Source organism: Vulpes lagopus, chromosome 7, assembly GCF_018345385.1.
Source record: "Vulpes lagopus strain Blue_001 chromosome 7, ASM1834538v1, whole genome shotgun sequence".
NCBI lineage: Eukaryota > Metazoa > Chordata > Mammalia > Carnivora > Canidae > Vulpes > Vulpes lagopus.
The window spans coordinates 58,692,779-58,718,111 of NC_054830.1; the positions used below are offsets into that span (position 1 = coordinate 58,692,779).

Genomic DNA, 25,333 nt, shown 5'->3' on the forward strand with positions numbered 1-25,333 from the left:
TACTAGAGAATGAGCCAGTAATATGAAAGTAAATTTCAGTGTATTTACAACACCTCTTCTTAAAATGCATATTTTTGTTTATAATTTTAAAACACCTTTTAGAAATAGTGTATTAATTAGGTGGAGTGTAAATCTGAACCTCCTGTCAGGGTCCTCTAAGCATGAAGTTGTGGTCAACGATTTTGGAGCCAGAATGACCAAGTGTGAACCCCAGTCTCACAACCTACTAGCTGGATGTCCCTGAGCAATTTACTTCACATCTCTGAGCCTCATTTCTCTGATGATAAAATGAGGATAAAATGAGGATAATAATAATATAACCTATCCCATGGTATTTTTGTGGGGATTGAATAAGTGTAAAGCTCTTAAAACAGTGCTTGGCCTGTACTAACTGCTCATTTGAATGTTACCTCGAGTCACTGGATGAATTAGATAGATACTATTTGGTGATGCCTAAATTGTTAAATGTATCACTTTCACAGATACGGTTTATGCACAAGTAAATACAAAGAGGACGTGAAAACCACAGAAACTACAAACTTTAAGGTTAAAAGCTATGGTCATTTCTCATAAATTACTGACATTTCCAATGTGTATTTTTGAAAGTCATTCTCAATAATTTCATAGAGTAAAAGGTCATCAAAAAATAAAGATGGGGGCAGCCCGAGTTGCTCAGCGGTTTAGCGCCGCCTTCAGCCCGGGGCCTGATCCTGGAGACCCAGGATCGAGTCCCGCGTTGGGCTCCCTGCGTGGAGCCTGCTTCTCCCTCTACCTGTGTCTCTGCCTCTCTCTCTCTCTGTGTCTCTCATGAGTAAATAAATAAAATCTTAAAAAAAATAATAATAATAAAGACGGAGGTGCCTGAGTAGCTCAGTCGGGTGAGCGTGTGACTCGCGGTTTCGGCTCAGGTCACGCACGATCTCAGTCCGGGCTGTGAGGTAGAGCTCTGCCCTGGGCTCCCACGGAGTGTGCGCACGCACCGTCTCTCTCTCTCTCTGTCTCTGTCTCTGAAAGAGAAAAAGAATAAAGACAGAGCAGTGAGGCCTGGGGGACAGAGACGGACCAGGGGACAGAGGGCCGAGGCCCTGGCTCTCAGGCTGGCTCCCCTCCATTGGGTCACTGACCTCTCTGCACCTTGTTTCCTCATCGTCATTCTGCACAGGGAAGGCAGGGCAAGGTAACGTCTTTGCGAGATCTCTGGTTCTGTATCTCTCCTAGGGATCGCCCAGTCTGATCCTGTCACCTCCACACGAGGCCAGGTGAGGAGGCTCAGGCCCGGAGAAACGGGAAGACGGGTCTAGGTTCTCACAACCGCTTTGTCCGGGCTGAGAAGGAGAATGGCACCTCTGACTTCCAGCCAGTGCTCCTTCCCATCAGCCCTAAAAAAATCAATGCTGTGTTGGAAAATTATAAAGTTTCGGAAAAAACATGATATAACTTAATTTGTAAATATTAACATTACTTGTACTAATAATTAGCTTAGAGATCATTCCTTCCTGCTTTTCTCATGCGACCTGGATTCTTACTTTGCGTGCTCTTACGTGATTTTCCCAATAAGCTATTTAAACCGTTTCCTCTCTCGACCTCAGGGGTTGAGGAGGAGGCAGGGAGGTATTTATAACTGGGAGAGAAGAGCAAGCACATGTACACATTTGAGACATTAAACACGCTAACGCGCAGCAACAGAATACCCTGTGAAGCACCAGGCCCGACGGGGGCTGCCCGGGACGCCCTCGGATGCTGCGCACGCCTGCAGGCCCCTGCTCTCTCCGCTTCCCTGCGACGGGTCAGGGCGAAGCAGCCTGAGCAGCGAGGCAGACGCTCGGCCCCCTGCGGCCAGGCCCCGCCACCTGCAGCTTCTCCCGTCTGGTTAGCGTCAGCAGGCGGGGCACGAGCAGGATTGTACAACCCAGCCTCACTCCCTGAACGGCCAGAAGGACGGACAGTCCTAGAGGCAGTCAAAACGTATTGTTTGTGAATGATAACCTCAAGGAGATGGGTGCTCTAAAGCTGCCCTTTGTTCTTATTCTTGTCTTCTAAAGCCAGTAACAGGAAAATGAGAGCTTTGTCCTGAGAGTTTAAATTCATGCTCACTTTTTGGACACTGAGTGGAAGAGAATAGTTAAACACAAGATGCTGAAGAAGCAAGGAATTTCCAATTTGATGAACATTTATCAAACACGTAAAAGGCACTGGGAGGGGGAAAGTTTATACACAGAGACAAGATCAGGCCTTGTGTTCACGGAGCTCATCCTTTAGCAGTAACACCTCAGCTTTAATGAGGGCATCACTGCTGGAGCAGGAAGATGAGCTTGATCTCTGATTGGACGATAAAGAAGCTTCCGGGATGCTGATGACTGTCGTGGGGGGAGGATATCTATAATATTCATCTGCCCCCTTTACCGAAAGGTTTCCTGCTTGAAACGTAGTTTAAACTGTATGATTTCTTATGTTTAGGTTTGTATTTGCTGAAGTCACACTTCTTTATCTTAGCAGAACCAACCAGAAAATTACTTCATTAGCCATGAAAACTTTGAGGACTTCAAGATTACTATAAAGGCGAGGCAAGAAAATTACTATTTTCAGATGGATCTACCCCCTGGCAAACAGGTTTCATTTCAAGAGTCAAACCTGACTCATTGGTAGTACTTGCCTGGAGTCTTGTGTTGCAAAAACGTTTGTGGTTCAGTGAAAAAAATTACTGTGATTAATAATATTTAACAGCTGTGGGCAATGGATTCAAGGAGACTTGCCTGAAGTGTATTGGCTGAGTCCAGGCTCGCAGTTGTTCTACAGTCTGCGAATCCTAAAGATCGAAATCATGGGGACTATTTAGGCAACTCTGTTCAGCCGTTAAAAATATGATATGAAAACATTCATTTCTTTTTATTTGTGACCTTGTTATTAATTGATCGTACAATTTAAGTATCAAAAGCAATTATAGAACTGATTGAACAGGCTCAGAAATCACCGTTGGCAGATCAGCTAATGGGAACACTGAATTTCCTGACTTACATTTAAAAAGGGAAAATTCATGTTTTTCTTTGCCTCAAAAGACAAATATGGGGCTAAACTGAAAATGACAGGATGGTTGTGATGTTTCCCCTTTTGCTAAAAGGAGCATTGGGGAGCGGGTCCCTTTGCTGCCACACCATATGCTACAGTCGTGGAAGAAGCGTGACTCTTTCGAGACCTGGATCCTAAGCTCAGTTCTCCACTATCTCGCTATGAACTTAAAGCTGAGAAGTTGAGCAAGTTAGTTTTATCCCTCTAGGACTCAATTTCCTGGTTTGTCAACAGGAATAAAAATACCTACTTCACGTCTGCACCCGCAGAGCGTAAGGAGGAAATGCGGTACTGGACGTGGACCCTGTTTCAAGAGTCCAGAGCAAACTTCACGTGGTTATGTTTTATCTGTAGGTGTCACTACTATTACGGCTTTATTTGAAGGCAGTTAATTGTATTCTGTTTTGACAGATATTCTTACAATAATAATGTAACAGAGATTAACATCTCTTTTTTGGGACAAGAGAAGATTTAGATGATAGTGGAAAGGAAATGATGCAGGAAGCAACACAGAAGACAGAGGTGAAAAGAGATCACGCTGCCTTCTCGTCGGGTGCAGTTCACCAGCATGTGGAGAGTAAACGTGAGCTTCACCCCCAAGAGTCCACAGAATTAAACAGAACAAAACAAAACCAACAGAGCTTCGGGCTTTGGGCAGTTTCACTGCCAAAAGCAGCTAAGTTACAGGGATATTTGTCTTCAATCTGGATAAGATTGCTTCAGTTAGACGGTGGTACAATGGTCTTAAGTTTTTCCATTTATATTAAACCCAACCTACTCCAGAGATAAGCATTACTTGAACATGAGTTTTTTAAATTTCAATACACTGCTACAGTCTATTAGGATTTTTGCATCTATATTTTAAAAAGATATTAACCTAGTTTTGATACTGAATTAATGTAAGCCTTATAGAATATGTTGGGCAAGTTTCTATTTTATTTCTGAAATTGTTTAAATCAGGTAGGAATTTCTTTTTTCTTTTTAAAAGAGAGCTTTTAAATTTTTTATTTATTTTACTTTTTTAAGATTTTTTAAATTTATTTATGATAGACACAGAAAGAGAGGGAGGCAGAGACACAGGCAGAGGGAGAAGCAGGCTCCATGCCGAGAGCCTGATGTGGGACTCAATCCTGGGTCTCCAGGATCACGCCCTGGGCCGAAGGCGGCGCTAAAACGCTGGGCCACTAGGGCTGCCCAATCAGGCAGGAATTTCTATTAATTCACTATTTTTTGAGACTCACCTATGAAAACTGTATTGCGTCTGTTCCTGATGCCTTTTGGAAGTGGATTTTGTCTTCTTTTAAAATCTCTTCTTGGGATCCCTGGGTGGCGCAGCGGTTTGGCGCCTGCCTTTGGCCCAGGGCGCGATCCTGGAGACCCGGGATCGAATCCCACGTCGGGCTCCCGGTGCATGGAGCCTGCTTCTTCCTCTGCCTGTGTCTCTGCCCCTCTCTCTCTCTCTGTGACTATCATGAATGAATAAAAATTGAAAAAAAAAAAAAATAAATAAATAAAATAAAATAAAATCTCTTCTTTGTGACTGGCTTTTTTTTTTTAACTTTTAAACTTCATCCTATATCAATTTTTATAATTCATATTCTCATAGAAATCTTTTTTCATTTCCTTTAGCTTTTTCAAATATGTGAGCATACTATGACATACAGAATTATTGAATAAGTTGATGGTTTTCTTTTTCTAAAAAAGAAAAAAAATTATTGCCACATTCTCCCCCCATTTTCCCTCTCCCCAAATTCCTAGTTCCTGCCAAACCTGTGGCAGAAGGAAATGAATCAAGAAGTTGGCATGTTATTTAAGAAAGAAAGTCGACCAGGGAGCCTGCTTGTCCCTTTGCCTGTGTCTCTGCCTCTTTCTCGCTCTCATGAGTAAATAAAATCAAGAAAGAAAGAAAGAAAGAAAGAAAGAAAGAAAGAAAGAAAGAAAGAAGAAAGAAACAAGTCAACTTAGACCTAGGATCTTTTCTTCTTTGACTTCACTGGACTCTTCTAGATTTTCATAGTTAACTTGGTAGTTTTTTAAATAAACAGCCTTTCCGTAGTCACTGGATCCTATGGCTTGCCACGAAGTTAAGGGAGTAGAATACTAATTTGCCTTCTCAAAGATGGCATGAAGCTTGAGAGATGTCTGAGGTATGTGGACACAGTCACACACGTCAAGCACTGAAGGCCGGACCTGGCACTAAGTGGGTGCGAGAAAAGTGCTAACAGTTACGAGCGTCACCACCATCACCATCATTGAGGCAGAGTTAAGCATCAGTGTTTACATGTTTCTGACGCTCTATTTTTTAGGTCAGAACTGAGGACCCAGGCCTTCCAGGAGAGCTATTAGGCTACAGTGGCCATCGAGCGGCGCCCGCTCGGCACAGCCAGTGTTTCCTTTCCCTTAGCTGCACACGCGGATTTTAAGAGTTTGCTTGTGCGAGAACATCTGAGCATAACGTTACTCCTAACAGCCCGTAAATTGCTAAAATCACACACTAGGATTACTTGGTAAACTACGTAACGTCTTCCTTGCACCTAGGCCCTTGCTCCCAGCATTTTCTTTACTTACGCAAATAATCCTCTAAATGATTCCGACACCTCTTTGAGCCCGCGGGCAATGGAACAGTCGGAGAGGCCAAATGACCTGCCGTGTTCACAAGCAGCTGGCGGCAGGTTTAGGATTTCGTTTAAGGTCTTAGGAGTCTTCGACTGATACTCTGTCCTCAGGATGATGCCAGGGTTTGCTCAGAGGCTTCATTCAGTCCCCGACTCGTGACCCCAGCCACATTTCTCGGCCAATCCGAGCACGGCCGTGTGTCCGACCCTAGGCCTTGCTACGGTCCGCAAGAACATGTCTTGTTTACAAAGGGAAGAATTTAAGTCGTGAGCTCAAGAATAGACGCAGTGATTCCAGGCATTATTCGTTGCTGTTTAAAATAGAGGCCAGCAAGGACGGCAGCCTGATATATTGGAAAAGATACGGGCTTTGAGTCAGGACGATCAGGGTTCCCTTCCTGGATAAATCCACGTGCAAAACAAACGCTTGGATGCGAGCAATTCCAAACTCTCTTCCTTTCAGTGACTGTTAACATCATCTTGTTTCCTAAGCCATTTGTTGCAGTAAGCAATGACTTTATCGATTCTGACAGAGGAAGCTTTTAAGCTAATGAGACAGTTTACACCCACGAACTTCAGTTTCTATAACTACTAAATGGGCTTAATAAAACCATAATATACAGTTTTTAAAAATATTTTATGTATTTATTCATGAGAGACAGAGAGAGAGGCAGAGACCCAGGCAGAGGGAGAAGCAGGCTCCCTGCGGGGAGCCCAATGCAGGACTCAATCCTGGGACCCGGGGTCACACCCTGGGCCAAAGGCAGACGCTCGACCACTGAGCCCACCAGGGACCCCCCCCCCCACAATATACTATTGTGAGATTTGAATATGCTCATCTGTATATGCCTGATGTGTAGTAGATGCCCAAGGGGTGTAATTCTCTTTCTGTATCGCCACCTAATTCCCCCACTCCCAGGCTGGCCGTGGAGAACTGACCTCTGCCCCGTGTGAGTTGCTGCGGCTGCCGTAACCCAGTAGGACGGACCGGTAGGTTTGACGACAGAAACTGTTTCCCCACAGGCTTTGGAGACTTGAAGTCCAAGATCAAGCTGTCAGTAGGGCTGGTTTCCGCGAAGGCCTCTCTCCTTGGCTCACAGATGCCCGCCTTCCCCCTGCGTCTTCACAGTCTTCCTCTCTATACACCTGTGTTCTACTCTCTTCTCAGAAGAACACCGGGCACATTGGATCGGGCCCACTCAGCGACCCAATGTAACATAACGACCTCTTTGAAAGCCTTATCTTCCAAGTCTTTAGAGGTACTAGAGGTTAGGACCTCACGTACGAATCCGTGGAGGAACACTGCACTCACAGTTCCTTTGTGCTCAGTCTGACATCGTGACATCATAGAATAAACCCCCGTTTCATATCTTTACATATTTGTGATATCCCTTGGGGACAGGCACTGGGTTTCGCTGATCTTTGGCTCCCTGACGGGGGGAGAGAAGGCACTCCGTAAATATGATTTAAGAGATGAACAAACACCTTAAAAATGTGTGTATTTGGTGGTTTTTTTGGTCTTATATCTGAGTTTCTTGAGGTAATACTTTAGCAAAGAACAAATAATAATACTGCTACCAAAAATATGCTTATTCTACTCACGGACATCCCTGCATTAAGGGCATAGAGATCAGAATAGTTGTGGGAAATAGAGCAGGTCTCTGAAAAAATATACTCAGCCCCTTCTACCAATTGATAATTTAGATAATCTGATGGAAGCATTTATTGTGAGGGATGTTCTCTCTCTCTCTGTTTTTCAACAGGTGGATCATTCAAGAAGATTCCTGGATCAAGAAGAGAATGGAAAGAGAAAATAGGAAGTCCAGGTGCTCCAGAGTTTCGTGTTGTTTTCAGAAGTTGTGATGAAGTGACCCAGAAGCTGCCACATGCTCTCATTCTAACTGGTTGATGTGGACCAGGTGAGAAGCTCTGTGGGCTCTTCCAACTTCCACTCGGTGTAGGGGTGAAGCAAACAGGGTACGTTGTCCCACGTGTATTTAGCAGAGTCCTATAACCTAAAGGAAATAGGTCACATGGTAGCCCTTCTCTGTAGTTATAATGGAGATGGTTCCTAATTGTCTCCCAGACCTTACTCTGTCTCAGGGCAGCTGGTGCCTCCCACACATGTGTGGCTTCCTCTACATTCTCACAAAAACTAGGTCTGATGAACTTCAGGATGAAATAAAAAGAGCTGACACTAAGTGAGCACTTACTACATGCCAGGCACCGTGGATGCCTCATAATCAGATTCCCTCCTTGCACACTCACACCAATCACATGCAGTAGGAACCCTCATTACCCCCGTTTTCCAGGTGACGTCATCAAGGGCCAGGGGGTGTAATAATAATTAGCACGTCCAACATCATGGGATCGTGAGTGACACAGGCAGAGTGTAAACGCGGCTCAGACTGATAGCAGGGCCCCCCACGCTAGTGACTGCGTGCTCGTCGGGCACAGTTTCTGTCCTTCGGCGTTCAGGACCCGTCCAGATGATTTGGGAGACGGGTCTCAAAGAACCGATTTTTAGTTAGCACTTAAATTTCAGTGACACTCTCAGGACTGTCAAGGAGCTACAGACACTGCGCTTGAATGAAAATGACGATGACAGACCTACACGCACCCCGGCCGCTCCAGCAGGCATTTGCCGAAACGGCCTATTTAGAAGGCGTCACGTAAAAAACCAAGCTTTTGGAATCAGCTGCCAGGTTTGGGTCTGGGCTTCCTGTTTACGGCGATGGGACCTTAGCCCGGTGAGGCGGGGACAAGTGGTCTGTGCTCTGCGCGCAGAGCTGGATGCGATCACGGGCGAGGTGCAGCTGGGGAGGGCCCTGCTGGAGACGGTGACGTTTGAGGCTTTATCCTTTTTAAAGCTCTTTTTCAGCAAAGCCACACTCCGACCTGGGCGACACAGAAACTGTAATCCTCTCCTGATGGCAAATGAGCTTTTGAAAGCTGAAGTCTCTTCGGCGTCCCGGTGGCGGGACAGGTGGGGCCACCACGGGTGTCAGAGCTCCTGGTCTGTGGTCCCGCAGCCTTTTCACTTCGCGATGCTGCGTCTCGGTTCCTGGCTCTGCCGCTTAGCAGCTGTGCCCACAGGTGCCCCCCCCCCCCCCACCCCGTCCTGCCACTTCCTCGTTTCTAAATGACAGAGACGGCCGCGACCGTTCCAGCCGCGGGGCAGCCTGTGAGAATGTCTCGCCGTCCTGCTTACCTGCTCACCTGCTCACCTGCTCAGGCTCCGGCCCACCGGCGGGACAGGTGAGGTCCAGCGGAGGCCGAGTTTTCAAGCCAGTCATCTGCCGCGGAAACGTGGCCTAAGAAGCCCCAGGGGTGCTGCCAGAGAAAGGGCGACATGTAAGGGGTCAAGGGGTCACGAGGGCTCCAGCTATTCAGGGAACTGGTGGCCTAGGACTGTGGCAGGGGGGAAGGCAGCGAGTGTGCGTGAGGGCGGGAGCGCTGGGGCAGGGGCCCGGGAGCCGGGGTGTCACGGGCGCCCCCGGGGCAGAGCTCTCCGGATGGGGTGGGGCGGGAGTGGGGCAGCCCGGGGGTGGCCCGGGCCTCGGAGCCTGTGCTCGGCCGATAGCCGTCGTGTCGTCGGGGCAGCACCCGGACCCCCGTGGCCCAGAGCTGCGGCCGGGCCGGAGCCCACAGAAAGGAGGGGAGCTGTGGCCAGGGAGCCGCCAGACTGCCTTTGACCCCAACTGTCCCGGAGCTTTCGGTCCCTCAGGGCAGTCAGCGGGCAGTCGCCTGCAGGTGACCCCAGGAGGACGTGCCCGGGCCCCACGAGGGCGGGAAGGCCTGGTGCGCGAGCCCGCGGAGCGGAGGCTGCCGGAGGGCCTGGGCGGCCTCTGGGGCAAGGACTTCCCAGCCTGGCTCAACGCAGAAAACACGAAGCATAAACCCCTGCACTTTGGCTTGGGCAAACCAAACAAACCAGAGTGGCGGTGGCAGTGATCGTGGTCGGGAGCCACCAGCCCACTCACCGGACCTCTACGACTCCCGGCGCAGCAGATGCAGGTCAGTATTTACCCCCGGGAGCTGGTGGGTGACGAGCGAACACCTGCCCGGGCGATGGGACGCGGGCTCTGCGTGCACATCACCCACACTGACACCCAGAGTCGTGCGTGGAGACAACAGCAAACTGTGAAGAATCAAAATATAATTCTTGATTCTGCCCCAAGGCAGAGCCAACAGGATCACCTAGAGGCAGAAGGGATCCCAGAAATCCCAGTGAGCACCTACAGAGGAGAATCTCCTTCAGTCTGTTCCACGTGGTTTCGTGGGGAACACTGAGGAGCACGACTCGTTAAAGTGTTGTCTGATTTTACTGACCTACTTTTCACCGCATTTTCCTTGGTTTCATCTGAGTTCGAATTAACTATCCTAGTGTGGAGATCGGGCAAGTAAAGGCAGAGAAATAGGTAAGAAAAATATTGCGAGGTTGGTTTAATCTGGTACTTTAAAAAGTCAGTAACTTTTAAATTTCATCGTTAAAAACATCTTTTCCTTTTGGTTTTCCCCTCTCCAGTTTGCTTAAGATGTGTGGGCATATAACGTTGTGCAAGTTTAGGGTGTACAACCTAATAATCTGAATTACATATAACTGTGAAGTGATTGCCACAATTAGTTAACATCCATTAGCTCTCATTGTTACAACTTTTTGTTAAATAACTGGTTTTGAAAAGGGATTTAATAACTTCCTTGTGCCTTCTCATGAACCTACAAAAGCGTATAAACAAGTAAGCTCTGAAAAATATTTTAAAGTATATAAATTAATCTTCAAAATAGCGATACTGTTGGGAAATCTTCCTAAACTTATGAATGCATAGGATGTATGTATTTTCATTATTTTAAAAATATATAAAAATAATATAACCTACAGGCTTAAAAAAGCCAAACAATAAAATCTAGAGGAAAATCAATAAAAAATTTAACAATAACCATTTAAAAACCTCTGTCGGTTTTCTTGTAGCCCCTCTGGCCCCACAGTGTTAACTACTATGAACAGATTTCCTCATAAATAGGCTCATGCTACATAATGGACATATTTCTACCATGTGCTCTCTAAAAATGTTAGCCAAATATCATAATCTTATTTCCACATCAGTACAGAGAAAGCTGCCTCATTCTTTTCAGTGATCATCCAGTATTTGATAATACCCGTATGCCTTGATTTATTTAACGACTCACACATTAATGAGTATATTAGTTTCTTAGGACTGCTCGTAACGAATTGCCACAAGCTTGGTGGCCTAAAACAACAAAAATTTATTCTCTTACAGTTCTGGAGGTCAGACGTCCAGAACCAAGCTGTCAACAGGCCGTGATCTTCCAAAGGCTGTAGGGGAGACTACTTCCTTGCCTCTTGGAACGTCTCGTGGCACCTGGTGCTCCTCGGTGGTCCTTAGCTTATAGGTGAATCGCTCCCGCCTCTGCCTCTGTCTTCACGTAGCTGTGTCTCCTGTGCTCTTGTGTCTTCTACTCCTCTTTCTCTTATAGGGACACCTTATACTTTACCTGTAATAAGAACACCATATGGGGATTAGGGCTCACCCTAGTCTGAGATGATCTCATTTCTTGATCCTTAATTACATTTGCAAAGACCCTATTCCAAAAATAAGGTCATATCCACAGGTACCAGGAGCTATGATTTGGGCATATCTCTCTGGGGCCACTATTCAACCAATTACAACGAGTATCTAAATTGTTCTTGGATTTTCAGTCTTAGAAACAGCTATGCAAAGAAAACCATCATTTTGCATCTCTCTTCGTACATATGTATATTTTTCTGTAAGATAGATGTCATTGTTACACGTAGGATCGCCGAATCAAAGAACAGGCGTATCTACCATCTGACATCTACTTAAAAATTGCCTTCTGAAAAGATGGTACTGATTTGCACTCCCACGATCTTTAAAGCCTACTGTTCAACCCCTTTGCCAAAATGGGTTATTGTCCATCCATAATTTTTGCCAATCTGATGAATTGAAAGTGGTATCTTATTTTATGGGGCAAATTGATTCCGTGTGAAGTGACAGTTATTACATGTGCTTACATATGTTTATCAGCCAGTGATATTCCCCCAATGGATTAGCCTTTTATATCTTTGTCAGCTCTTGCTTGGCTTGTCTGTTGTTTATCATGTTCTAGGCATTTTTGTACATCACAGAAACCAATCTTTGTTATGTGCAAGTTGCAAAAAATATATAACACCCATATACAAACACACATAAAATATGATAAATATGCTGCAGATATTTTCTCCTAATCCACGGGTCTTGTAATCTTTGTTTATGGCATCAGGAGTATCTAATATTCAGGAGGTCAAAACTGCCTAGAATTTCTGGGGTTGGTGTCTTGGTTAGAAAAGCTTCCTTGCTCCAAGTTTATAGAAGTATTTCTCTCTCTCTCTCTCTCTCTCTCTCTCTCTCTCTATATATATATATATATATATATATATATATATATATATAATTTATTTATATAAAATAAAACATTCATTAATTGCCTATGTCATAAATAGATATATAAGTATTCCTAATAATAAATGTTATTATTGATATTCTAATTATGGTGCAAAAATTAATTCTCCCAGAATATATGTTGTATAGATTGAGGGCAATATCATTCTTTTTGAAACATTTGAGTACAGTTGACACACAATGTTACATTAGTTTCCAGTGCACAATGTATGGATTTGACAAGTTTGTACATTATCGTTTGTTCACTACAAATGCACCATCTGTCCTGTTAGGTTGCTATTATGATATCATTGACTGTATTCCTTATGCCTTTCATTCCTGTGATTTATTCATTTCATTCAGAGGCCTGTACCTCTCTCTCCCCTTCACCCATTTTCCCTACTCCCGACCCCCCTCCCGTCTGGCAACCATCAGTTTGTTCTATTTATAGGTCAGATCTCACTTTTTGTCTATTCTTTTTCTTTTTTTAGATTCCATTTGAGTGGAATCATACAGTATTTGTGTTTCTCAGACTGACTTATTTTACTTAGCATAATACCTTCCATGTTGTTAATACGTGTCCTCTTTTCTTCTCGATCAGACTTGATCAGCTTTCTCTATTAAATAAATATTCTCAAAGAAACAGCTTTTAGTTGGACTATCTATAATTGTTTTCAGTTTTATTGCTTTCCCCCTACATAGTCCATTAGTCTCTACCTTCAACTTTCTTTGTTTTATTGTTCTAACTTTTAAAGTTAATTACGTCTATTTTCAATGTAAATTATTGATTAAGATGTGTCCGTCATTCTTCCAAGGGCTTCTTCGATAATTAAACATAGCACTGATATTGAACCAGGGTTAGTTTGGTTGGCTGTTGGGTTGGTTTTTATCAGGAGCGGGATTAAGTGTAGCTCTGACGATCTCTGTAGAAGAATGCCATGAGGCTCCCTGCAAATAAAATCTTTAAAAAAAAAAAAAAGAAGAAGAATGCCATGTGACTTACCTTGGACTTATGCTGAGCATGTAGTTTGGGGTGATACCCGGGCTTTATGCTTCTATATAATTATTTCAGTCTTTCTAAACAACTGCTTTGTCACAAACACACCGACAATATATATCATCCACTTAGGTATGTATTCCCAATGCTATTTATCTATATAATAAAAGGAAGCACTATTTTCTCCTGCTAACTTGTTTCACTTAGCATAATATCCTCCGGTTCCAACTACGTCAACATAAGTGGTAGGTGTTCATCAGGGAAGGACAATCATCATATGGTCTCAGTCATACGGGGAATATAAGAAATAGTGAAAGGGACCATAAGGGAAGGAGGGGAACTGAGTGGGAAAACTCAGAGAGGAAGACAAACCATGAGAGTCTCCTGACTGCGAAACAATCTAAGGGTCGCTGGAGGGGAGGCGGGCGGGGGGACGGGGGGACTGGGTGACAAGCACTGAGGAGGGCATGTGATGGGATGAGTGCTGGGTGTTAAACTATATATTGATACCTTGAATTTAAATAAACTATTAAAATAAAATTAATTTAAAAAGTAAAAAAAAAAAAGGAGGCAATATTTTCCTCGTATAATAAACACACACTGCACATAACTGATCATCCGGAGGTTTGAGAAATGATCAGTTTTTGTTGAGTTATCATGACCTGCCCGACGCCCCACCGCCTTCTTTACCCTCCCTGAGTCCAGCCTTAACCACTTCCCTTCTCTGATTTGCTCTCCAGCTCGCTGCTCATGTGATCACGCTACTTCGCCACCTAAAACCTCTTCTCCGTGACCTATCGGGCAAAACCTGTGTGGATCAAGACACTCTCATCCCCTGCTCTTGCCAACGGCTCCAGCTCCTCTTGCCACTACCCTTTATTGTGCCCTCTCCGCTCCAGCAGTAAGCGCTCTTTGCAGTTTTCTTGCCTTTTCCTGGAAATGCTTTTTTAAAACAAATTTTTAAAAATTTAAATTCAATTTAATTGACATATACTGCATTATTAGTTTCAGAGCTATAGTTTAGTGATTCATCAGCTGCGTACAACGCCTAGGGCTCATCACATCGAGTGCCCTCCTTCATGCCCGTCACCCCTTCTTAACCCCCCTCCTGACAAATGGCATTTGACAGCCCAACTCAGAGACTGAGTTCTCCAAAAAGTATCCCCCAAAGAATTAAATGCTTATTTCTTCATATGCTTTTTTTTTCTTTTAAAGATTTAATTTACTTATTCGTGAAAGACACAGAGAGAGAAAGGCAGAGACAGGCAGAGGGAGAAGCAGGCTCCAGGCAGGGAGCCCGATGTGGGACTCGATCCTGAGGCCGCGGATCACACCCCGAGCCTGGGGCAGGTGCTCAACCGCTGAGCCACCCACGCGTCCCCTTCATATTCTTACTGTGGTTCGTTCGTGCTTTTACTGAAGCACTTCTCACCTTCTGTGATCATGTATTTGTTTACATATTTCTCTCCTCTTCCAGAATGAATTCTTTGAAGACAGTTTGTTATTTATCCCCGTATTTATCCTTAGGACTGTGCCTTGCACGTGAGAGACACTTAGGAAATACCCCGTTTGGACTAATGGGCTTTGATCCTTATGTTTCACTGGTTTTTGGTGACTTTTCTTAGTAGAGTTCACTAAGTATAACGTAATTTTTATTTGACAGCTTATCACGGCCTTTCAATTTGTAGAACTAGAGCGATGAGAACAAACCAGACTGAGGCAGTGGCAGATTTAGTGTTTGCTGAGAGCCCACGTTTGGGGTCACAGACCGTGCTCTTGAACCGTGACCTCTCACGGCAGAAGGGGTAAGGGAATCCCCCAGGACCTGCTTCCACTCGCGAGGGCTCCATCCTCAGGACCTAAGCACCTCCTGGAGATCTCACCTCTAAAAGCCATCTGGGGTCACCCTTCAACATGTGAATTGTGGGAAGAACACAAACATTCAATCTATGGCAAACCATACGTATGTGCCTGTGTCCGAACACCTCTACCTACACAAACAGGCATTTCATATCAGTCAACCTAATGGGGGTGCAGCCAACTGTTTGGAGAATGTAGAAGTCCCTTGTTGGCCTTTGCTCTTCTCTTAGCCTTCCCCCCACCCACGGCCAACTGATTCAACTTTGTTTCCTTGCGATTTGCTTCAAGACCCCATATGGGAAAACCATAGACATTTCTGATTAATAGATCATGTTAAATTTGTCCGGGTTAATTAGGGCTCACGTGTGTGTGGTAGCTATGAAATATTTTATTCTCCAAGCATCAGCTGGAGTTGGTGCTAACTGATCCTCTAACGACCTGGGAAATTCAAGGTGTTCACATTTCAAATAAAGGTAAACAGCCAGTATGATATACTGAATAGAGAACAGGTCTGTTCACTGTAATATGTTTATCATTTTATTGACATCTTTACCCAGAACTTTGGCAACAGCGTATTTTAGACTCTCATTGTAATCTAGTATGAAAAAGAAGCATCTATGTCTTTGCACATATTTTGTTCACTTCATGTTCTTATAAGCCATCATTCTGTGAGCGACAATTTCAAGTTCCTATTTTCCTAAAACCTTTCTGATTTGCTGGGAGGTTGGGGTGAAAGATCAAAATAGAACTCATTTCTGAGTTCTCCCTCAAATTATGGGTAGCAGTGCAAATCAGTACCATTTGAAAAATATTTTTAAGAATATTGACTTGGGGGCACCTGGGTGGCTCAGTCTGTTAAGTATCTGCCTTTGGCTCAGGTCATAATCCCAGGGTCCTGGGATGGAGTCCTGCCTCGGGCTCCCTGCTCAGAGGGGAGCCTGCTTCTCCCCCTCCCCCTGCCTGCTGCTCCTTCTCTCTCTCTCTTTCAAATAAATAAAATATTTTTAAGAAAAATATTTGATTTTTTACGGTTCAGTATTTCTCCATCAAGTGGTTTCCGTAACTGAGCCATGACCTTTCTGCTAGCCTGAAAAATAGGATGGAGACAGATTGGTAAATAAACCTGTAACCAGAGCATCGACAACGGCAACACTGCAGAGAGATGAAATTCCAACAAGAAGCCACGGTGGTGCCCATGGTACTTCCCCTCCGGGAAGCCGGGAGCTCGGGCCTGCCGCCGGGCGCTGGCGGCCGTGAATGGTGCATCATCCGGGGAAGCTGGAGGCCGCCCGGAGCCACGGGGAGGCGTGCGGGGTGAGCGGGCACCACGTCCTACTGCTCCGGTTCTCATTTGCCGGCTGCGTCCCGCTGACTCGTGCACCTCGTGTTCGGCTCCTATCACCTGGTGGCGAAAAGTGTTCAAGTGCTACAGGAAAGAAGCTGCATCATTGTCATGGCCTGGCTTAGTCGGACGCGCTAAGCCCCGGGCAGGCCTCACCTGCAGCAGGACACACGGCGGCTGAGAAACGAGCGTGTGGGCGCCGAGTATTTTATCTGGAGCCTCGATGGGAATCTTCCCCGGGCGGATGGGAGGGACTGACGCTCCGCGCTGGTGGCGTTGAGGTTCACGGACTGCCGGCGGCAGCGGCGCCTCCACTGCTGTCTCATGATATCGAGACTATTGTTTTTGAGGGTGAGAATTATTTTTTTTTAAAGGAAGTATTGTCTCTGGGAGCTGTATACCGAAATGCTTACAGATAAAATAAAGTGATGCGGGGATTGGCCTCAAAATAGTCTAGGGAGGGCGGAGAAGTGGGTGCCCAGGAAGCAGCCTGGCCACGAGCGGATAATCGCTGGAGGCGGCTGCGGGCAGCGGGCAGCGGGCCTCCTCATGCCATTCCCTCTACTTTTTCTATCGGTTTGAATTTTCCTATAACAAAAAGAGCATTTTTTTAACTTTACAAATAATCATAAGAAGGACTCTGTTCATGCCCGTTATCTGACTGTTGGAGGCAAAGGCAGGCCTGCGAGGGCCGGGTGCTGGGCCGGGGGTGTCGCCCCTGGGCGGGGAGGCCCATCTCCCTTAGGCCGGGGCGCCCGGGTCACCGCGGGGCGTGAGGCGCGCGTGTCCCCTGGGTGCAGGGAGGGCCCTGCGGGCCGCGCTCCCCTGCCGCCTGCTTCGCTAGAGCCTCTGGCCCGTCGGCGTCACCGGTTAGAGAAGCAGCGTCACTCGCTGAACCTTCAGCAGGACACACGAGCGCGACCCAAACTCCGTGTCCGGGTTCCCTTTGCCTCCACGCAAAGAGCAGCCGAGCACCTGGCGAGGGAGCAGGTGCAGGTGCAGCGGCGCCCGAGGCTGCGGCCCAGGGGGGGCCCTCCAGACGCGGTGACCTCCCGGGGCGGTGACGTGGGGCCCCAGGCCCCCGAGTGCGAGGGTGAATGTGGGGCTAGCTCCAGCCGGGGCGCCCTGGGGAGGGCACTGTGCACGCCTCCCTGCAGGAGGATGGGGGGGTGCGGGGTGCGGGGTGCGGGGTGCGGGTGGAGGGTGCAGGTGGGCAGGGAGGGAGCTCCTGCGCCTTGGGGGCCGGGGGGGGTCCGGGTCTGTGCCGGCAGGTGGGGGGCAGGGGTGGCCGGGGTGGCTGGGGGGCAGGCTGGGGGAGGGCCCGACCCTGGCCGGGGAGGAACATTCCTGGGGCCTCGGGCGGCCTGCGGGCGCCCAGGTGAGACCCCGCGGGCCACTGCACCTGCCACCGCGGAAAGGGCTGGTCTTGGCGCTCAGGCCCCTGGCGGCCCCGGGCGCGGAGCTGGGGTGATGCCCCGGGGGACCCAGAGCCCAAACCCCCTGTGCCCGCTGCCAGCACTGCACCAGCCTCTGGAGCCCCGCGGAGCCCCCGCCGCCTCGACCGGGCCCTGACGCTCACCCCAGGGCTCCAGCAGCTCGCTGGGCACCCGTCGCCCTTCCCTGATGATTTCTGACGTCCGGGAGGACTTGCTCGAGCTCAGAGTCTGTCCTAAGCTTTTCACAAGAATTAATTCACCTAAACCCCACCACGACCCCGCGAAGTACGTATTTTATTCTTCCCCCCTCTTTACAGATAGGGAAACTGAGGCACAACGTGGTCGAGCCCTTCATGCAAGGTCAGAGAGTCGCAGAGGCAGGCCCGGGCCCAGCGGCCGATTCACGAGGCCACACACGGCGGCTCCCGGCGCACCTGCCACGGGGACACGCACCAAACCACCGTGAGTCCAGCCTCGATGCCCACCCGGGGGCTCGGCCAGCCGTGCAGCCCTGAGCCAGTCGCCTGCCCTCTCCGAATTTGAAATCAGCATTTATCCTAACCTCCAGGTTCAGGTACGACACACAGGTCAAAACCACTCGGATGCGAGTGAATGGGGCTTTTGGGTTTTTTGGTTGTTTTTTTTTTAAGATTTTATGTATTTATTTGACAGAGAGATAGAGGCAGAGAGCCCAAGAGGAGGGAACGGCAGAGGCAGAGGGAGAAGCCGGCTCCCGCTGAGCAGGGAGCCCGACGCGGGACTCAATCCCAGGACTCCGGGATCACGCCCTGAGCCGACGGCCGACACTTAACCAACAGAGCCCCATGGGCACCCCCAGGATGAACGTTTAAATAAATATGAATGTAAAGGACGACACAGCAACGGTGCTTCATGAATCATGTTCTTCTCTTCCTTTAATTATCTGAGACAGTCATGGGTTTGGATTCAATTTTGATCAAAAAACATTTTAAGGGGCAGCCCAGGTGGCTCAGCGGTTTAGTGCTGCCTTCAACCCAGGGCGTGACCCCGGGGTCCTGGGATCGAGTCCCGAGTTGGGCTCCCTGCAGGGAGCCTGCTTCTCCGTCTGCCTGGGTCTCTGCCTCTCTCTCTGTCTCTCCTGAATAAATAAATAAAATCTTAAAAAAAAAAAAAAGGCATTTAAGAAAGGTGAAGACGGAAGTCTTCCGGGCCGCCGTCTGCCTCCATGGGCACGTCGCTCGTAGCCGCTGTGGCCTGCGTGGGTGACTTCCCAGTGGTGGTGGCCAGCTGCCTCCGGACAGAGGCTTCCCACAGATCCTAGGTTCTTCTGTGACCTTTGGGAACATGCTCGATTTTATTTCCTTCAGGGTTCAGCTTTCCCAAGATTCATATATGTACTTTATGCTTTTAATTAAGGTCTTAAGTGGAATGACATTACTCGGGGGTCGGTTTCCATTTTCAAAACGGTAGTGGGGTCACTGACGTGTGACCGGCTGTCCTAATCATGAACCCATTAGATAGGGGGTCACCTAGAACCAGGAAGAGGTTACGAGACAGATGGATGGAAAACAGTGAGTTCCCTCACCCACGGGGCCACGTCAGGGCCTTGGAGCAGGGATCCAGACCTTAGGCGTCAACCCCAAGTTTCTGGCGCCGCAGCCAGACCTTCAGGTTTTTGGGTTTTTTAAAGATTTTATTTATTCATTCATGATAGACATAGGAGAGAGAGGCAGAGGGAGAAGCAGGCTCCATGCAGGGAGCCCGACGCGGACTCGATCCTGGGACTCCAGGATCACGCCCTGGACCAAAGGCAGGTGCCAAACCGCTGAGCCACCCAGGGATCCCCGACCTTCAGGTTTTTACTCAGCTCCTGGACTCCTTGGAAACACTAAGAAACTTGAAGTCGTGGACTCTGAGTGGTTCTACGTTAGAAGCAAGTAAAGAGAGTAAAGCTGGGATCTTTCAGAGACGAGGCCGTCGGCAGGGCTCGTTCAGCCCACGACCATCAGCGTCGATGCAGGTGCCAGCACCCAGATGGGGCTGCTCAGAACTATCTGCTGAAGCCTAAGAGCCGAAGAGAACTTCCCAGACGCCTCCCCAACATCGCCATCAGCATGGAAGTCTCCTTTTTGCTACAACTGAGATCACTTTGCAATAGCCAATCAGCTTGGTCAACCTTGGCCCGATACCCTGACTCGTGCCGGCTGCCCCAGGCCCTGCCCTCGCCTTGGGCGTCTTCGTGGCGGTCCGCTCATCCCTGGCCACGGGCGTCCGCGCCACCGAGAAATCCGCTTCCCCCTCTAAGATCGAGGTCTTAAAATGAAATCTTTAGACGTGGATCCAGCCTTCTATTAGCGGGGGGTACTCTGGCCAAAAGCAGGAACCTGTGGCAGTTCTCCCGGAACCCGGTGCGTGCGTCGATCTTCAAGAGCGTGGGATGCAAAGGAGGAAGACACTTGTGTCAGAGACTAACCCACCAGAACCCACACTCTTTCCTCCTTATTGTAAAAACCTGAGTTTTAGCCACTCAATTCCCTTGAAGTTGGGCACAGCCTATTCCCAAGAGTCCTGATGAGACGCATTCATGGGCCTTGGAGGAAGGCTGCGCAAAGCAAGTCGATTCGACAGGGAGCGTCTCTTTCCTGCCTTCTTTTTGTAGCCCTCAGCTCAGAAACGATGGTTGGAGCCCCAGCAGCCGCCTGGGACCGTGAGGCAGGAAGCCAGATGACAGCCTGGTGGCGCAAAGGCATCCCGGGCCTGCCTCCGGGGACACGGGGAACGCGGGGGCGGCCTGAGCCTCTTGAATGTGAGAAGGGAACGAACCTTCATCCCATTCAGGCGATAGTGAGTTAGGTGCGCCCGTGCAGCAGAGCCCACTTCCGCTCCCGAGAACCCGCGTCTTCCCTGCTGTGTAGACCCCGGTGCGGCGTTCGTCACGCTAGTGTTGGGTGGTCTGGAGGTGTGTCTCCAGCGCTCGACCACCAGCTTCTAGAGCATCTGGTCCGGTTTCCAGTCGCTGCCCCGGCCGCGAGCTCAGTGACGGGCGCTCACCTGCTCGATGGACGGCCGCGGTCAGCGGGGCCTGGGCGCTCTCGCCCTTCTCTCCTTCAGGTATCATCCCAGCTGCCTGCCGTGTCCCCCCGACTGAGCCCCTGCATGTCTCTCCGTCCTGATGACCTCCGGCCTCTACCTGCCCCGGCAGCTCCCTCCGCCTCCCCGGCCTCTCCCCACCACACCCCTCAGTCCCAGGCCAGGGACGCCCACCATGCACGCCACCAGCTTCACGAGGGTCAGGGACTGACTGTGGCCACGGAGGGCGAGGATGCTGGCACGGGTCTCCTCTACAGGTGCACCGAAGCCGGGGCCATGTGGCACCTGGAGCTGGGGTCGTGGGGACCCCAAGGGAGTTCTAGGGGCAATCCCAAGTGAAGCCATGGTCCTGACAGCTCTCGGGTGTCCCTAAACCGTGGCCTGGGTCAGGGCTTGCTGCAAGCTCCCCCCCACTTGCAGAACCAGGGCTCCCTTGCCCAGATCCCTGTGGTCTCAGGCCCAGGTTCTGTCCCCAAGGCCTGGCACAGTGGCTGCAGATGAGGACACCCGCCCAGGCAAGCGGGGAGGTGTCCACACTGAGCTGCCAGGCCGGCAAAGCCTTCAAGAGCCCCCCCCCCCAGCCCAGCCACACGGAGCCCACCGCCCCCAGGACTCATTCTCCTGAGGGAGGGCTGTGGAGCCCCCAGAAGTGGCTGTCGCTGGTGGGGAGGCGGGAGGCTGTCACGCTGCGGCCTCCACTGCCTCCCTGTCACCCGAGCCTCGCCTTGGATCTTCCCTGCTCCCGGGTCCAGGAAGCCCAGTGCCGGGTCGCTCTCTCTCTCTCTCTCTCTTTCTCTTTGCAGCTTCAAAAACCTCGCAGTGACCCCGTACAGCATGTTGGTGTTTTACCATCGCAAGTGCTGGGGCAGTGGTGGCTGTGAGCGCACTCGGCTGGGCAGCGGCCACCCTGCTCCTCGCTGGCGACAGCCTGAGCTGGCCGGCCTCCGCCTGCCCGGGCACGGCCCCGCTGCTCACGTCGTGGCCGGCAGCTGCCCGGAACGTGGCACGGCGGAGACCGGACGGGGCGGCCCGGAGCCGCGCTTCCCTGAGCGAAGGGCTGTGTCGCCGGGCCGGGCCTGAGCAGCAGCGGCCTTCCCAGCGACGCGGGCACAGCACCCAGTGTGCGCCGCCGCCCAAGGCCACCCGGGTCATTCTGACGAGGCCACGTACGAATTAGGAGCCCGTATGTTTGCAGTTAAACGGCGTTGCACCAAACAAAGACGAAAGGTAAAACTCGGGCCATTAATTTAAACCTTTCGTTTTCCTCCACTTAAAATGACATTAAATAGCAAATTAAAAAAAAAGCACCTTGGCAAGTTAAGAGAGAGACCACAGATGTTTTATGTTTCACTACCTTTAACAGCACTTTTTCTTACTTCTTTGACCAAGTAGCCTACGTCTTCATCTCGCCCTGGGACCCTCACACTGTACAGTGGCCTTGGCCACTGCTTTCTGTGTGATTTTGGGTTTCCTTCGTTCCCTTTAGCCCGTTCTGATCTTTGGTTTCTTTGTCCGTAAAATGGGAACAATGCCAACACCTGCCAACCAACATCGAGTGGCCTCTGCTGCTGGGAAATCCTTTTATTCATTTCCTATTTTGTTTCTATCTAACTTCCGTGAAGATAATCTATGAAACATTCTAGTGAGGGGGAATTTATGGATGAACGGAGGAAAAGAAAATCATATAAAGTTGGGGGGCAGACCAAGCCTTTGGAGGGTTAGCAGTGACCTTTAGAGAAAAACCCATCAAAAGGTTCTGTGATATTTGGCTTTTTTCCCCAATTAATGGAGACTTTTTCGTGTTTTCAGGCAGAAAGAACGGAGCTGATAAAGCAGGAGAAATCAGACGCTTAAAAAATAATCGTAAGAACTCCTTACATGTGTATATGGCTCTCAGGGCTCCGAGACTTCACGCTTCAGCATCCATCAGGAGCAAGGCAGGCACTGCTCTCTCCAGGAACCAAGAAGCCAGTTCTCAGAAGAGACGAGAAACGGGAAGCCCGGGCCTGCCAGGGAAAGGCTTGCGTTGGCCCCACGCGGGGTGCCCGCCTGCTTCGGGATGCTGCAGGTTCCTGCCAGCAGGTGGCACCTTGGGATGGGCCTCTGAGGCTGCTGTTCTGGACGCTTGGAAATTAAAGTATTGATCTAGGTGAGCGAGCGCCCGTTGGTGGGGGCGGGAGGGCAAGGAGCTTGCGCCAGCTTGGGCCTGTAGAGAGCCCCTATGCCGGTGTCCGCATTCAGTCCTGCTAGGTAGTCACTGACCCCTAAACTCTGTGGCTTAGTGTAACCGCAAGGAATGACCGGCGTCAGGTTTTATGAGCGAAGGATTCAGGGATGGCTTAGCTGGGTCACTTGGCTTGGGTGCTCTCAAGGACCCGGATACAGGAGCATCCACTGCTGGATTTGAGTCACCGTGTCCCCTAGGATGTGGCTCACCTGGCAATTCTCCGGCTCTCCCCACCTCTCGCCCTGTCAGGGCACCTTCCCTCTCTACCATCTGCCCTGGTGGTCCCATTAGCTGGTCTGGCCTCAGTGACCCAAGAGAGAGAACCAGACCTAAGTCAGGCTAGTCCTTCACCGAATGCCACACTTACTCCCCTGGGGGACCTTTGAGCCTCTTCCTAGAATATTCAATGGCATATAAATAAGAATGAAGGGGATCCCTGGGTGGCTCAGCGGTTTGGCGCCTGCCTTTGGCCCAGGGCGTGATCCTGGAGTCCGGGGATCGAGTCCTGCATCGGGCTTCCGGCATGGAGCCTGCTTCTCCCTCCTCCTGTGTCTCTGCCTCTCTCTCTCTCTCTCTCTCTATGCCCATCATAAATAAATAAATAAATAAATAAATAAATAAATAAATAAATAAATCTTAAAAAAATAAGAATCAAAATGTGTGAACCAGGCTCTATAAAGTTCGATAGAGTTTGTAAAATGGAGACTCAATTACAAATCGCTGGAAGGCGCCAAAGAGAAGGTAAGCCCAGCCTGGTTTGGTAATGTCTCTCTTCCTTTTCCTACTGACCTCACCACAATCGGATCCCCATCTCTGCAGGTTCTCGGATGTGTTCCCTGAGGCGAACCACTGTATCTCTCTGAGCCCCGGTTTCCTCACTGGTAGCGTGAAGGTTGTAGCACCCTTCGGAGCGGGGGTGCAGATGAGAGACCATTTATGTTAAGTTCATTATTGCAATAACCGATCCATGGCAGGAGCTAGTGACTGGCAGCTATGGTGCTGCTGTTATCTGGACAAGCTCTTTCAAAGCTGGGGACGTGTCCTCTCTGCACCTGTCAAAATGCCCTGGAGTTCAGCAGGTCTTGTTGAGATGGTGAACCTGTGACCTTCCCGCCTTCTTACTTACTGGACCAGCTCCTGAGAAGCAAGAACATGCTTCAAACAGTATCTTTCATAAGGGTCAGCGTGAGGCTGAGGTCTTTGAGCAAAGACCTCTCACAACCGAAGAGGTAAAGGGGCAGGATGCACGTACTCTGTGATGGAAACCAGCGTCGTAAACAAGCGAAAAATTTCTTTAAATGCCTTCTGAAAAGTTTCTGGTCTGTGGGAACCTTTTTGTGCTCCTTTGCTCACTGAGTTAGAAGGTCAGACTCTCAGGACGCAGCAGTTGGAGGGACTCTTAACGGGTCAGTCATCTAATCCCAGACCTTTCACGGACAGTAAACGAAAGAAGTCGGGGCGGAATTCTGCTACGTTCAACGATAACGACATTCCTCCATCCCGAGAGCCATGTGAATATACAGGAAGCCCGGTGACTAATGGGAGGTATTTATTTAGAAGGTTCCCCAATTATCTGTAGCTTGTACCCCACTATTCCCTCTCACGCTGGTGGTTTGGTCGAGCACTTACACAGACCGAGCGCTGCTCTCCCGTGCAGCAGCCGGAAAATAAAAGTGTATCAAGTACAGGCTGCTGCAACGCCGTGCACACATTTTCAAAAAAGACTAGAAGATGATAAATCGGTCTTAGCCAATCATAACAATAACAGTGACCGTCTTCGGATGGGCCATTTCCAGATACCCGCTCTCGTGCCACGTGTCAAGGGCGGTGTATGTGTTTCACGTCATTCTCCCGTCGGCTCTGTGAGGTGTAACCATTTGATCTTATAGACCCTGAAAGTGAAGCTCCGAAGGTTCGTTGATTTGCCCAAGGTCACATACTTACTTAGGTAGGGTCAGGATTTGAATTCGAGCCTGCCTCACTTCAAAATATCTTTTTTATTTTTTCAATGGAATATTTCAAACTTTTAGAAAAGCACAGCAACCGACCTATGACACGTCAGTATAACTGCCACCAAACCTCACTGAATTATTTGTAAAATGTTGCCATAGTGACTTCAGATCTTCCTCTAAAAGAAAAGCTAATGCGTTCGGCAGAGGCACCCTGTCTACCCGTTCCCTACCCCTTCCCCAGCTCCCCTTCTCTTCCCAGACACAGCTATTATCCTGATGCAGTATTTGTCTCCCACGATCATGTCCTT

General features: G+C 49.0%; 1 long non-coding RNA gene across 4 annotated transcripts; it reads right to left on the bottom strand.

Moving 5' to 3' along the window:
• Positions 1-860: 860 nt before the first annotated feature.
• Positions 861-23,173, bottom strand: LOC121494841. 4 transcript variants are annotated; one of them, XR_005988879.1, is made up of 5 exons: positions 22,725-23,173; positions 10,962-11,198; positions 8,893-9,822; positions 1,125-1,379; positions 861-1,007 (listed from the first exon to the last, which is right to left on the bottom strand). It is a non-coding gene; the product is annotated as an uncharacterized LOC121494841 (long non-coding RNA). The 4 variants fall into 4 exon arrangements; XR_005988880.1 differs by having other exon boundaries at positions 8,893-9,881; XR_005988877.1 differs by having other exon boundaries at positions 8,893-9,014; positions 9,665-11,198.
• Positions 23,174-25,333: the final 2,160 nt, after the last annotated feature.